The sequence below is a fragment of the Lactuca serriola genome, chromosome 5 (genome assembly GCF_051521515.1).
Source record: "Lactuca serriola cultivar US96UC23 chromosome 5, Lser_US96UC23_V15, whole genome shotgun sequence".
Taxonomy (NCBI): Eukaryota; Viridiplantae; Streptophyta; class Magnoliopsida; order Asterales; family Asteraceae; genus Lactuca; species Lactuca serriola.
The window spans coordinates 27,779,495-27,796,248 of NC_136412.1; positions in this window are offsets into that span (position 1 = coordinate 27,779,495).

Here is a 16,754-nt window from a genome sequence, read left to right on the forward strand (position 1 = left end):
GACCTTGTCGGGAAATGCAGTGCGCCAACTACAACAGGAAGGGACACACAGCTCGTTTCTGCAAAGACCCTGCAAAACCTATCACTCAAGTTCCCGGTGCGGGTGTAGGGCAGACTTGCTACGGTTGTGGCGAGGTGGGCCACTACAAGAGGAACTGTCCTAAGGCAGCAGGCACCGGAGGTGTGGGACGAGTTTTGGCAATAGGCCACGACGAAGCTGTAGCTCACCCAACTATAGTTGCTGGTATGTTCCTTCTCGATAATTCATACGCATGCATATTATTCGATAGTGGAGCAGAGAGAAGCTTCGTGAGTCAAAACTTTATTCATTTACTTAAACCTAAACCTAGCAAGTTAGAAAAATCATTCACTGTAGAGATGGCCAATGGAAAAACCGAAAACACTAATTGTATATACATGGGTTGTACGTTAACTTTAGATGGCCATTCTTTCCCAATAAATCTCATGCCGGTCCAAATTAAAAGTTTCGACGTCATAGTCGGCATGGATTGGTTGAGTCTTCTTCGCGCCGACATCATGTGCTTTGAGAAAGCAGTCCGTCTTAATCTCCCTAACAACGAAACCTTAGTTATCTACGGCGACAAATCTAGTACAAACCTTCGCATCATTTCGTGCATCCAAGCTCGAAAGTGCTTGCGGAAGGATTGTCGAGCATTCCTAGCACACATCGTGGATACAAGTCAAGAACTGAAGGACATCAAGAGCATCTCGGTAGTACACGACTTTCCCGATATCTTTCCAGAAGAACTACCAGGATTACCACCGCAACGCCAAGTCGAATTCAGAATCGACTTAGTTCCAGGAGCTACCCCAGTAGCGAAGTCGCCTTACCGTCTCGCACCAGCAGAGATGCAGGAACTTTCCAGTCAACTTAATGAACTCCTTCAAAAAGGATTCATAAGACCAAGTTTCTCACCTTGGGGAGCACCGGTCTTGTTTGTAAAGAAGAAAGACGGATCGTTCCGTATCTGCATCGACTACAGAGAGCTGAACAAACTTACTGTCAAGAACCGCTATCCTCTACCCCGCATTGACGACCTATTTGATCAACTTCAAGGAGCGAACTACTTCTCAAAGATAGACCTACGATCCGGATATCACCAATTACGAGTTCTAGAGGGGGACATTCCAAAGACAGCTTTCCGAACTCGTTATCGACACTACGAATTTGTAGTGATGCCGTTCGGATTAACCAATGCACCAGCGGTATTTATGGACCTAATGAATAGGGTATGCCGCCCTTACTTGGATCAGTTCATCATCGTCTTTATAGATGATATACTTATCTACTCTCGAAGTGAGGAAGAGCATAGTCAGCACCTACGAAAAGTCCTAGAAACACTGCGAACGGAGAAACTCTATGCGAAGTTCTCTAAATGCGAATTTTGGATTCGAAGAGTCGAATTTTTAGGCCACGTTGTTAGCGAGAAAGGTATACACGTGGGCCCCTCCAAAATTAAGGCTATTGAGAACTGGTCGGCACCAAAGACACCTATAGAAATTCGTCAATTTCTAGGTCTAGCTGGCTACTATCGCAGATTCATAAAGAACTTTTCGAGCATTGCGAAACATCTTACTACATTAACCCAGAAAGGTGTGGCCTTTGACTGGGAAGCGAAACAAGAGAAGGCATTCCAGACACTAAAGCAGGCCTTATGCACCGCACCGACACTATCCCTCCCCGAAGGGATAGAAGACTTCGTAGTGTATTGCGATGCGTCAAATCAAGACTTGGTTGTGTTCTTATGCAGAGAGGGAAGGTTATCGCTTATGCCTCCCGACAGCTTAAGACACACGAAGTGAACTATACGACACACGATCTCGAGTTAGGAGCAGTGGTATTTGCTTTGAAGATCTGGAGGCACTACTTATACGGGACGAAGAGTACTATTTTCACCGATCACAAGAGCCTTCAACACATTTTCGATCAAAAGGAACTCAACATGCGACAACGACGATGGGTTGAGTTACTGAATGACTACGAATGCGAAATTCATTATCATCCTGGCAAGGCCAACGTAGTAGCTGACGCCCTCAGTCGAAAGGAATACACTGGTCGGAGGGTCAAATCTCTGACCATGACTATCCATTCCCACTTATCCACACAAATTAAGGAGGCACAAATGGAAGCTTTGCAACCTGAAAATGTGGCAGGTGAATCCCTGCGAGGAATGGAGAAGAATCTAGAAGTCAAGGGTGGCGGAGCCTACTATCTCATGGACCGAATCTGGACCCCGAAACATGGTGGTTTCAAAAACGTAGTCATGACCGAGGCTCACAACTCAAGATATTTCGTTCACCCGGGTTCAGATAAAATGTATCTGGATCTTAAGAAGCTGTACTGGTGGCCTAACATGAAAGCAGAAATTGCTACCTTCGTGAGTAAATGTCTTACTTGCGCTAAGGTTAAGGTCGAGTATCAGAAACCGTCAGGATTACTAGAACAACCAGAGATACCAGAATGGAAATGGGAGCGGATTACTATGGACTTCATGACCAAGTTACCCAAGACGACAAGTGGACTCGATACCATATGGGTCATTGTCGACAGATTGACCAAATCCGCGCATTTCCTACCCATCAAGAAGACTGACAAAATGGAGAAGCTTACAAGAACTTACTTCAGGGAAGTAGTGCGACTGCATGGTGTTCCGATATCCATTATCTCCGATCGAGATAGTAGATTCACTTCAAGATTCTGGCAGTCACTACAAAGTTCCCTGGGAACTAGGCTAGACATGAGTACAGCCTACCACCCACAAACAGACGGACAAAGTGAGAGAACAATACAAACTTTAGAAGATATGGTGAGAGCCTGTGTGATTGACTTTGGAAAGGCATGGGATATTCATTTACCCTTTGTCGAATTTTCATACAACAATAGTTATCATACAAGCATAAAGGCTGCTCTGTTTGAAGCCCTCTATGGTCGAAAGTGCAGATCCCCTCTGTGCTGGACTGAAGTTGGCGATACCCAGTTAGCTAGAGGAAGAGTTCCTGAAAGCACTCTCACCGGTCCGGAAATCATACGAGAAACGACAGAGAAGATCGTTCAGATTCGTGAACGATTGAAAGCCTCTAGAGACCGACAGAAAAGCTACGCTGACCAAAGGAGGAAACCTTTGGAATTCCAGGTAGGAGACCACGTCTTATTAAAGGTCTCACCGTAGAAGGGTTTAATACGATTTGGAAAGCGTGGGAAACTAAATCCAAGATACATAGGGCCTTTCGAGATCCTTGCCAGAATCGGCCATGTGGCTTACAAACTTAACCTACCGCGCGAACTTAGTAACATCCATCCAACCTTCCACGTGTCAAACTTGAAAAAGTGTCTGTCCGAAGAGACTCTTGTTATTCCACTCGACGAGATCGAGATCAACGAGAGCCTCAATTTTATGGAAGAACCAGTAGAAATCATGGACCGAGAGGTCAAACAAACAAAACAAAGTCGCATATCCATCGTGAAGGTTCGCTGGAAACGCCAAGCGGGGACCTGAATTCACATGGGAACGCGAACATCAGATGAAACAAAAGTACCCTCATCTCTTTCATGTTCACTAGTATCTTTACTACTTTAAATTTCGGGACGAAATTCTCTCTAACGGGGGGATGATGTGACAACCCGATATTTCAACTCTTTGTAATGACCAAAAAGGGTCAAGTATTGTAACCACTTTTGAGTAATAAAATTTACTTTCATAATAAAATGTACAAATAGTTCTATTTAATTTCCTTCTATGTTAAAATGTCTTTGAACCATGATCGTACGTGAAAAGAACGCCCAAATCCGACTTGATATAGCGAAGTTATGATTTTTCCAAGTTCGGCTTAGCAACAGACATCTAAAAACTCGAATCGGAGATCGAGCGACTTTTGGCCGGAATGACCTAAACGAGAATCGAAGGTCTCGACAATGGTATTCCAGCGGTAAAAAGTCTGGCAAAAACCGACATCAGATAAAGAAGTTATGAATTTTCAAAGAAATTCCTTAAACACGATGAGTTTAAAATAAATAATAAAAAAATAATTTCGGAATTTGCCGATGGAGTCTAAACGAAAGTTGTAGAGCGTAGTCTCACCTACGCGTGGATATAAAGACCATCGAAAACGAAGTTCGTATGAAGAAGATATGAATTTTTGAAGTTTATTAAATAAATTATATATTTATTTAATTCAAAAATCGGACCTTATCCGAAGAGGAGTCAGCGTCCTCATCCGAGGTACGCGCTGCGTACCCGAGAGACTTGGCCTCTGATCGTCCACGTCGCCCTATCCGAGGCGTCCGACCCGTCCGACCCGTCCGAAGCGTCCGACCCGCCGTCCCAATCGACCCACCTCCCCAGCAACCCGTCCCATCCGAAGCCGAGGCAGTCGAGGCTTCGGTCATGCATGACGTACGCGTACGCGCTGCGTACGAGCGTACGCCCCGCGTACCGAGGCAGTTCAGCCTTCCTATAAATAGGATGCGAGGGCTTCCGAGAAAAGGGCTCATTTCTCTCCTCTCTCTCACAATCTTGCCTCGTTTTCCGTGCCCGTTCAAACCCGAAGCTCTGGTCTTTTTGCTCAAGTCCCGAGGGTCGATTTTACTCCCGAGATTCTCGAGAATCCCGAGGAAAATCTATTTCCCGAGACGAAACTCTGCCCGGTTTTCCATCTCGCTATCTTCAAACTTTCAAGTGAGTTCATACCCCTTAATTTACCTTTTAAATATTTTATAAATTCTTTTATATGCTTTCAAGGGGGGGATTTCAAGTAAAACACACGAGTATTATCGTGTGTTACATAAAGAAACTCTTTTATATGCTGTTATATATCCAAATCACATGCGATTTATAAACCTTTAAGGAACTTTCATATATATATAACATATGTTAAAATGGCATTCTATCTTTTGAAATATAAATTTGTTGTAATGCATGTATAAACCTAACTTTTCTTAGATTATTCTTGTCTATCTTGGACTCTACACCAAAAATCTATGCTTTCATAAACAAGTGATTCCTTTTCTAGGTATGGTTTTACGAACAAATTTCTAACTCTTATGTAATAGGAACATGAATTTCAAGAAGTTTACTTTCGTATACAAGAACAAACGTAACATTTTAACAAGTATATCTGTTTTTATACCACGGTTTTGTGAGACACTAACTTCATGTACGTTCGAGTACACATTTCAAGTCCTATATTATATACCAGAATCCCTTGGAGGGGGAGCATGGTGTTTGTGTATAGATCTATACAGGCTTGACAACCCGCGCCCTGACTGTTAGCTGCAGTCCACCGTTTGGGGTGACAAACGTCATAACATTCCAACGCCTGAAGAACGTTGTGTATAGGCATTCCGAGTCGATAGTATGGTTATAAAACTCACAAGGGGTATTAAAAATGCATTGATTTACAAGGTTTTCAAACTCATTGGTTATTTTACACTTACATACATTTTAGAAACAAACATTGGTCTTGAGTGAAGGCTACTATTATACTAGTAGAAAATATAGGATTTTCTAAACACAAACAAACAAGGACAAAACATTTCATTTCATTCAAACGTTGTCATTTAAATACTTATGAAACTCACCAGCTTAAATGCTGATCTACTCTTTCAAAATTACTTGTATGTCCCAGGAAATCAGTAAATTTCAGGTATTCATTTTGCTTTTGATGAAGGGATGCTGCGGCGCCAGTTTAATCTCGTATTTTGACATCATATTGTAATTGGTTTTGAACATGTAACTTTTGACAAATGTAAACTTTCAATTATATATATATGATGGTTGTATTGCTTTCTTTACTATGTATTCATTTGTTACGTTACCACATTGTTGAGTATTTGAGATATTGAAACTGATATGGCATATTTGGTACAAGTGATTTGGATCCAGAGTCAACTTCGAGACTATGGACTCAATATGAAGAAGATCCCACTATATTGTGACTCTGAAAGTGCAATTAGGATCTGTCATAACCCAGTGCAGCACTCTAAAACCAAACACATAGCACTGAGGTATCACTTCATCAAAGATCATGTGGAAGATGGAAATGTCGAAGTTCACTTCGTAAGAACCACTGATCAACTGGCTGACGTTTTTACCAAAGCTCTTCCAGAAGCATCATTCAATAAAATATTGCAAGGGCTAGGAATGATGGAATCAGAGTCAGTCCCTCACACTACCTCTCTACCTCAAACGTAAGAAGCGAAACCAACCGAACGTTCGGGTTCGGTTCAACCATCTAACTCGCTCATTACTTCAAAGGTAGTTTTTCTGTTGTATATTTCTTGTACTGTTTTGTTTTTCTTTATGCTAAAAGTATTTATTTCTTGTATATCTAAATTCCTTAGTTTCTCAAAATATTCCAAAACCGAAACCTACCGAAGGTTCGGGTTCGGTTTTTTAAAATTTTGTGGAACCGAAATCAACCGAAGGTTCGGGTTCGGTTATTCAAAATTTTGTGGAACCGAAACCAACCGAAGGTTTGGGTTCGGTTTTTCAAAATTTTCTAGAACCGAAACCAACCGAACGTTCGGGCTCGGTATTTCATTTTTTTTTTCAAGAGTTTTTTTTTAGGTCTTATTTTTATTTTAACTCTTATTTTTTTTATTATTTTTATTTATTTATTAATTTTTTTTATTTTTATTATAAATTTCAAAAACTCCAAAAATATTTTATTTATTTTTCTTTGTGTGCTTATTCGTTTATGGGAATATATTTGATGACTTACTTAAGTGTCCCTAGAAGCATGCTGCTGTATGTGTCCCAAGCCTCATAAGATTTTGAATAATAGCCTTCATGACCTGGTATACACAAACCTTGTCTTCCCAATAAGGCTAACTCATTTATTCTAATCGTGAACTACCTCACACTCTTCTCACATGAGTTAAGAGTCTCCTGCTTGGTCCTTATTTTCGCAGCAGAGGTACTATGTTTTCTTACACCTTCTAAATTACACTTCTCCATTACATTCGTTTCATCATTGTAACCCTTGAGACTCTCATCAACTACCACTGAGGTTTATGGTTACACAACATCTGTGTTTATGATCTTAGTTTTGTGCAACTACGAGCTGAGTGAAACCCAAAATTCAACACCAATGAATTGACGGTGACCAATTAATTTGATCAAGTTTTCACCAATGAATAGACGAATGTACCTTCATGGAATCTCAAATTTTCTTTTGCGTGATTCCAATGAAATTGTTACACACCATAACATTTCTTCCCAAGGGATCCAGTTTTAATTTTTTTTTGAGATTTCATATAATTCCAAGCCACTCTGAAATCAACTCCTACTTACTTGTTCAACAGACTACACCGGTCTCACAAGTACTTTGTTCACTTTCGTTCTTACATCAAGAACTGAATTGATGCATCAAAGCGAAACCACCCTTAATTGACCTAATTAAAAGAAGCCTTTCAACATTTATTTATAAATGTTTGATCGTAATTCAACGGGATTCCACACTAACACTTTGAGGTCTTTCCTGACCTTGAAGGAAGAGATTCGTGCCCGGGATCATCAGTTTCGTGTCTTTATGGACATCACAGATTATCCTAAAAAGAGTTGCTTTATTTCTTTTTCTTTTACACTCTTTGCACGAAAATCTTAGATTTTCAAAAATTCCGTTACTAATTATTTTACAGGCTGGATTATTACTGGATGGTTACAAAAGAAGTTGTGGTCAAAAATTAGCCACGTGGGTCCTTAATTGAAAACAGCTGTTTCAAAAGGGGATAAGACAAAAAGTTGCTGACTCGGCGGGAGTTAAATGGGTAGAAATTCAAACGACGGTAAAAAAAAGGAGGGCGCGTGAATTTGAAACAGTCGTGCTTTTTCTGACACTTAAAGGACGCGTGTGCGATAATGAAGCGTCATCAATCTGGCATAAGAGGCGCGTGTGGAAATGGAAACGGTTCCTTTCTCTGAACCGGCGCTCATTGGGCGGCGTAATCCTAGGAAACTGACACTCTCTCTCCTACGTGATCATCGCACGCCCCAACTGTCACCAATCAGTCACTCAAAAACCTGTTTCATATTTCCATAAGAGATTTGAAACGATTTTTCTCTCTCCTCACCAACTATAAAAAGCCATCTACACCACCTTTTACCTCTTTACTGCCCCCATATTTCCCAAAGCAAAAATACTCCCAAACACTCTCCCGTCCTTCTTCTTCCCCAAACCTGCAACAATGGCTGAATCTTCATCTGTTCATGCAACTTCTCAGATTCTTCCCATTCGACCCCAACAATGCCTGGTCATCGATCTGAACCCACTGGCGTATGATCCCTACATGTCGCCGGTCATAGAATGCCTCAAGTACTCCCAGCTTGCTCCTGCACTGTCAAGAAATGAAACGGTGCCAATGGTGGCCTTATCTCAGGTCTATGCGACGGCTTACTACGACAAGGCCGTCGACCGGGTATTCTTTGAAGTAGCAGAACACAAGACTTCAATTTCGCACCCCCGTTTCTGCACTTTGTTAGGGTTTGCAGCTGATTCATCGCGAGTTCACCCGGACACGATTCCGGTTGGGATGTTGTACAACATGGGCTACACAGAGGTTCTCACCTCCGTCGCCAGGTTTAAGAAGTCCTGCCTACCGCCCCAGTGGAATGGGTTATTTACAGTTCTCTTCAAGGGACTGTCAGAGAGGAGCTCAGGATCTGACGGTGCAAGTCGTCTTTTCCTTTCGATAATGTACGGAGTGTATAATGGGATAAACCTAGACTATGGGTTTGTCCTTTGGCAACAGCTGATTCAGAGCCTCTCTTCCTCTTCCCGACACTCCGAGGTGTCGCTGGCCCGGTTCTGGATCTTGATATCAAGATGGGCCATGGACAAGTTCGACGTTCCAACAGCCGATGGTGCATCGATGTCTTCTATTGGTACGTTTCATACCAAGAAGATCATCGTATCCGATGCATCAAAATTTTCTTTTATTGGCTCTATCCCGGAGTCGATGTATGGGGATGTGCCCTCCGATAGCAAACTGATCAGAACGATCATGGAGTTAGGGTCAACTGGTCCGAGGGAACTGACACCGGACATGCTGCGATCTATTCATGATGCCGACAAACCGGTAGCCAGGGGTAAAAAGGCAGAGAAGGGGAAGCAAGTGTCCAAGGCTCCAAAGGGACCTTCTCCTAAGAAGCGAAAACAAACGAAGGCTGCTTCACCCCCACAACCGAAAAGGAGGAAGACCCAACAGAAGCGAAAGCTGGTCATTGCCTCCTCTTCAAGCGAATCCGAAGGTGGGAGTTCGGACTCTGAGGGATCACAAGGAGACGAATCTCCTCAACGAGGCAACACACCTCCTCGTTCCCCAACCCCCGACATGGAACTTCATCAATCCCCATTTCCTTCACCTCCACCCACAATTCCTATTTCCATTCCCACCATAAACCCCACAAATCCCCCAACCTCTATCCCTATACCTCCGCCCATATTCACCACATCAACTGAAACACCACCAGTCACCGAAACACCTCCAGTAACCGAACCTCCTCAAACCGAAACCACCCATACACAACCACCACCCGAAACAAACCCCCCACACACTCAACCTGAACCAACCAAACCCACTACACCCCCAGCTTCACCACCACCTCAATCTCCAGAAGACGCCTCCGATGGCGGTGATCAATACCTTGGTGGTGATCACATGAACTTCGATTCGGTCTACTATAGTCCGTTTCAAGTTCAGAGTGATGAGGAGGATGATGCTCCAGTGACACAGAAGCATCTTCGCGAGCTTAACGAGAAGGTTGATCAGCTTCTCGCCTCCTCTTCCAACCAGCAGTCATCTTTGTCTGAAGCTGCCCTTCAGAAGATCGTTGACGCCTTCTCCAGGGCTCAACATGATTCCATCGCCTCAGCAACTGCTGCTATAGACGCCTCCACCCGAGCCTGTGAGGCAGCGACCGCAAAAGTCGATAAACTATTCAATGACGCTTCTATCCTGCTGTGGTCTTTGCAGGAGAATGTCGAAGCCACTAAGACAACTCTGGAACCAGTTGTTCAACAATTGGCCCAGTTTGTCTCGACGGAGTTATCTTCGTTTGCTACCCTCAGACAAAATCTTAGCGACGACAACTCGGCACTTCGTGCCTCCATCGATGCCCGCTTGGCAAAACTACAAGAGGATCTTGCAGCAGAAAATTCTCTGATGGATGTCTTGGCAAATAAGACTACCGCCCTGAAGGTTAAGAGCACGCAGCTTTCCAACTCCCAGCAACAATTGGAAGCTCTTCGATCCGAGAGGGAGGTCATAAAGACGTGTGTTTCGGATGTCCACACAGCTCTCTCAAACATCCTGGAAGCACACGACCCCATCCTTAACCACTCAGTGAGGCGTACCCTCGCTGAAAAACTATCTCCGGCCATGGACCTTTTAAGTAAAATTGAAGGCTTACCGAGTTTCGTGTCCATTCCGAAACAAGGGGGAGATATGAAGCAAGGATCGAAACCACCTCCTTCCTCCCAAGCGACTCACACAACCGAACCACCTCCAACCGGTCATGCCTCAGGTTCGGGTGTGAAGAACAAGGGCAAAAACATAGCAGAGGGAGGAGATGAAGATGAAGATGAAGATGAAGACAAGGAGACCATTGCAGACATGTTAAAAAGAAAGAACAGTCGCAATGCTGAAGACGATGCCAGTCGTGTGGCGCATGACGCTGAAGAAGCTGAACGAAAGCAAAAAGAAGCCCACGATCTCCTTGAGAGCCGAAAGTTGCTCTTCCCTGCCTGGACCAGGGATCGCATGATAAAAGAGGCCATAGAGACTCCAAGCATACTATGGCTCGAGCCGGTGATATCATTCGACTGCAACAACTCTATCGATTCGCAGTTTGATATGCCGCTGACTCGAAAGGCGTTCATCTTCCACGCCTTCTCTAACATTTTTGAAGTCCCGCATCCGAACGATGAGCTTGACAGGGAGCTCATTGACTTCTACCTGGAAGCCGCTCGCCCTCAGTACCTTACATGGAGCGCCCAGAAAATTGTTAACGTTCGGGTGCTGAAGCCTTATGCCGTGGGGAGATTCACAAACGTTAAGTTCAAGCTCATCCGAGGATCTGCAAGAACTGCCCACATCATCTCCCTGGCGAATCTGCCCAATCTGAATCCTCATGATTGGATAGTATTGTACAATATCCTGCTGTCAAATGAATCTGAATATGGTCCCATCATAGACCATGTCAAAAGGATGTCGGCATGTTATATCATGGAGGTTGCCCTAATGGATCAGGAGGTCGCCACAGTTTTTAAGAAGAAACCGAAAGTCGCACCTGTGGGATCGGCCAGTGATCTAAGTCAAATGCAAATGGGTAAGATAGATCCGAGGCGAAACTCTGTGATGTTCACTAGAGCCGAAGGACAGAAATGTCTCTTCGCTTTAGCTGACAAACATCTTTACACTACAACTTGCTTGGAGCACGTCTTATCAATCATCAAGAAGTGTAAAGACAATTCGGCTGATGACATCAAGTACTTCAATGATATGATCAACTGGTACATCCGGTTTAGACAGACCATCCTCTCCATAACCAAGTGTCTGTTTAACACCGTGAAGAAGAAGGTACCAGCTTCAGCTGCCGGCCCAAGTAAGAAGTGAAGGTCTCGCTCCAAATTGACGCAAAGGGGGAGATTGTTGGGCTGTAGATAATTTTGATGTTGCGTCTTTTGGGCTCGTTGATTAGCCTTGGATTCTCCGGTTTGGGCCTGTCCAACCGAGAGCCTTTTATGTATTGTATATAAGTTAAATGCTTGCATGCATATTAGGTTAAGATTGCTGAGATTATCGAAATAGCGATTGATCAAGAGTACCATATTTTTCTGTAATCGTTCTTGTAATCTTCTAATCCTTTATAGTTGATGTTCTTAATCGAGCTCTTCTAAGGATTTTATTTAATCATTCGACACGTTTGATTCAAGCTGTTTGTTCTTATTGTTGTGTTTTTACCGTTTCATATTCATATACTTGTTCAAGATCTAATCGATCTTCATAGATTAAAAGTTGTTTTTTAATCCCATCACACATGAAGTCATCCGCCCCCGAACGTTTCCGCCGTTCAGGTTTGGGGGTGTGATAATAACGGTTTTTGACGGTCAACTTATTCAGCTCACGGTAATCTATACACATCCGGAAGGATCCATCTTTCTTCTTTACAAACAATACCGGAGCTCCCCAGGGTGAGGAACTCGGTTTGATGAACCCTTTGTTGAGAAACTCATTAAGCTGACTGGATAACTCCTCATTTCTGCTGGAGCTAAGCGATAGGGAGATTTGGCTACAGGAGTAGCACCAGGGATTAGATCGATGCGGAACTCAACTTGACGTTCGGAAGGAATTCCCGGAAGCTCTTTTGGAAAGACATCAGGAAAGTTGCAGACTTCGGGGATGCTCTCAAGGTCATTAACTTCCTGTTTCTCGTTGATTACATGAGCCAGGAATGCGTAACACTCCTTTCGTAAGAGTTTTTGAGCTTTGATGCAGGAAATGATGTGGAGATTGGAACTAAGTTTATCGTCGTAGATCATAAGAGTTTGGCCAGAGGGGAGATTGAGACGGATGGATTTTTCATAACAAAGGATATCAGCATGATTGGGACTCAACCAATCCATGCCAATGATAACATCAAAGCTCTTTATGGAAACTGGCATCAGGTCAATGGGAAAAGAATGATTGTTCAGGGTAAGGGTACAGCCTATGAATATATCGCTAGGGCTTTCTTTCTCACCGTTAGCCATCTTAACTGTAATGTTTTGGTTAATGGTTGGGGATTATGCTTAAGGAGATGTTTGAATGAATGGCTAACAAAACTTCTTTCAGCACCAGAATCGAAAAGGATACTAGCATAAGAGTTGTCGAGAAGGAACGTACCCGAGACAACAGTGGGATCGGCGATTGCCTCCTCTCGTCCCATAGCTAGGACTCTCCCAGTGTTACCAGTTGTTGTTGCCTTGGGGCAGTTTCGCTTGAAATGCCCGACTTCACCGCAACCGTAGCTGGGCTGACCGACACCTGCTCCGGAAGCTTGATTTGTTGATTGTGCTGGTGTTCTGCAGTTGCGAGCAAGGTGGCCCTTCTTGCCACAGTTGTTGCAGAGTCTTTCACGACATGGCTGGGGAGTACGATGATGGTAGCTGCACTTGCTGCACTAGGGAAGGGTACCAGTGTATCCACTGGTAGAGGTTTGAGCTGTGGAAGCGACAACAGAATCAGCAACATGAGTAGTAGCAACGTGGACTGCCACAATGTGCTACTTCTTGGAGGATCCTTGCGAACCCTGACCCTTCCGTTTGTTCCAGAATTTCTTTTTATTTTCACCACTACCTTTATCCAGTTCAGGAGCGGTGACCACCTCATCAGGATTGTCTCTGTGATCAATCAGAGTTTGCGCCAGACATTTAGCGTTGTCATATGTATCCGGCTTCGCAGCTAAGACATTACCCTTGGTTGGCTGGGTCAACCCCCAGATGAACCTCTCAATCTTTTTACTCTCCGGGGTAACCATTCCCGGACAGATTAGCGCCAAGTCATCGAATCTGGAAGTGTAAGCGGCGATATCGGAACCCTTCATGTTTAGGTTCCAGAGTTCATGCTCTAGCTTCTGTATTTTGCCCCGAGGGCAGTACTCCGCAAGTAGAAGCTCTTTCATGACCTTCCAACCCATAACATTTGCTACATGTAGGGTTAAGGATTTGACTCGGCCATTCCACCAAGTCAAGGCTTTAACGGTGAACGTGCAGGCGGAGAATTTCACCTTATCAGATTCTGAACAGGCACAGATTTTGAAAATTGACTCAATCTTTTCAAACCCTCGTGTCAGAGTAATAACACCCTAGTGCCATTGAAGTGTGTGGGTTTCGCGTTCATAAATTCTTTGTAGGAACACTCCTTCCGGTGTCTCTAACTACCTTCCTGGTTTTGAGATTGGGTACCACCTCCTGGACCACTGGAGCCACCGGGGTTCATTTGAGACATGGCGGCTGCCACTGCGACAGTAACAGCTGCATGGAACATCACAGGATCAAATTGAGGAGGAGTTGGTGGTGGAGGGTTGTTGTTCTTTGGACTGGCTCTCTTTCTTGGAGGCATCTTGATCTAAAATGATCAGGAAGAGAGGATGGTAAGTCCTCTGAATTGAATCAAGAGATATGGAACAAGAGATATCTCATTATGACAGATAAAGTGTTCTACTATGCGATAATATAGGAAAGCTAACAAGCCAAGAAATTTTTCGCTAAAGGAATGAATGAGTAGCAACACTTGAATGAGAACTTCTATGATGAAGTTGGCTCTAGAAAATACTCCCATAGTATTTTATGTTACGCTGCAACAATGAATCATTGTTTGGATATTAGGTAAGTTTTAGGCATGTTGCACACCACAGTCACTCTCAAGCACACGTTGGTCGTGTCTCGAATGAATATAGTTGATTAGGCTATATTGACCCCAGACATGACTACATAACTGCCCAGGTATCACCGTAGCGTCCAACACCCAATTACTTATGTTTTATTCTACTCGTAGTTACGGTATCTGACGTTTAGGTATTCTTGTATACTTTTGAAAAATACTTATATTTTAATGTATACTTTTAGTTCAGAGCACTTTGGCCCCTTAGTGTTTATAGTCTTATACCATCTAAGGTTCGATATACTTAGTTCACTATAAACAAGGGCTCTAATACCAATCTGTCACACCCCGAAACCGAAGGCGGAAACGTTCCGGGGCGGAGGTGACGTCATGCGTAGTATCACAACAAATGTACATAGTAAGCGTAGTAAACACAACCATTACATTACATAGAAGTATTTACATTTGTTCGAAAGTAAAGTTATACATGATTATAGATATATACATCCAAAATGAACAAAAGTAAAGACAAGACTACTAAAATGCTCTGTCTTCTCACAAAGATCGCGGGATAACTGTCTAATGAGGACCTGAGAATACAAGCAGTTTTAAAAATATCAACATAAAGCTGGTGAGTTCGTAAGCATGTTTGAAAGGAAAACCGGTTATTTAATCTTGTGATAAATAATTCATTTCCTTTGATAAAGATTTCTGTAATATCGAAAAGCATTGATACATAGTTATGAAATACATATGCATGTTTTCCCAGAAAATCCCATATTTTCTAACATGTAAGTCGATTTCCATAAGATAAGAAAAACCCCGGTTATCACCAGCATGATAAGAAAACCATAAGTTAAGATCCCTGGAATACCCTCCAGTATGAAAGTAGGTTGTTTGAATAGATAAAACTATAGATTAAGAACCCTGGAATACCCTCCAGTACGAAGGTAGGTAGTCTATTACATAAATAAGGCTATAGAAGAATGAAAGAAATAAATCCGTGAATAAAACTATTTAGTTTAATACGTATTGTGAGTCGTATAACCATACTGATTTGACCTGTGACCTCCTTGACGTTCTTCAGGCGTCGAACGATATCCAAAATTTTTCACCCCAGGCATGCCCGCCTAACTGTAGGTAGCAGTTAAGGTGTGGGATTGTCAGTCCCGAATAGATCTATCCACAAATTTCAGGCTCTCCGTCTAGGAGACTCCGGTTATACTTCCGATGAGGATTTACTGGTACCCCGAAGGGTATAACAAAGATATATCTCACAAGCTAGTATTAAATAATTCACGGTACACTTGGTCGTTATCGAGTTTCGAAATCGTTTGAACCGTAGTAGAGTATAAATAATTAAATACAAAGTAATTATTTAGCATGATACTCTAGATTAAACATGGATAAATTAAATCAGACATAGTTTATATATCGTCTTTTCATGGAATCTGAATCCGTGAAACAAGTAATGAATATCCAAAATTATTCCCATAGTAATTTGATTGGTTTGATAAATTTCCCCACAATGTATTGAAAACTATGTAATTATATTCAGAAAACATCCCTTATGCTCCGCATATTAAAAAATGGATAAAGATATCTAAAAGTTTGTTAGAAAATCGTATAATTACATCAGTTTTTAAGTTACGAAAACTTTGATCGTTTGCTTGTATTCCCCCCTGAAAACATGAAAAACTCGGAAAAAGAGTAGGGGTATGAACTCACCAGTCGAGAAATGCGCCGATTAGGATGCTAAGTGTCAGTTCGGGGCTTGAAAACACGCGAGGTTCCTATGTAATATGAAGATATACATAATTGTATCTAATTAGACTTTCAACTACCAAATAAGTAAGACAATACACTCTGAGATGCGAAAACACTTTATTTCAAGTGTTAGGAGTGATCCGGGTTGCATCTAACGGTGTGTAGGGCCAATATAAGGGGTTTACTCTTCAAGAGTAAGCCCTTAGGGGATTTTACAGTCCAAAGACCATATCCCCATGAGTTTACGGCCGTAAACTCATGGGTGATATGTTCTTTGATGCTAAATGGTCTTACAATGCATAAGGGAAGGTTCTAGGGTTGAATCAAAGGCTTTGGAAGTGATCGGGATCTTAATTGACCTTGGAAAGGAGTTTACGATTTATGAAAGTGTTCTTGGTGAGTTTTCTGCCGTAAACACATGAGTTTACGGACGTAAACTCATGTTTTCCCATGATTCATGTGATTTGGTGGTTGTAGGTTAAGCATGCTAAGTTCTAGACCCAAATCTAAGTCATACAATGTGTTAGGGGCACTTTTACACCCTTAAATGGTGTTTATCGTCCATGAATGAGGGTTTACAGTCCAAGCATGTTCTTGGGCCATAA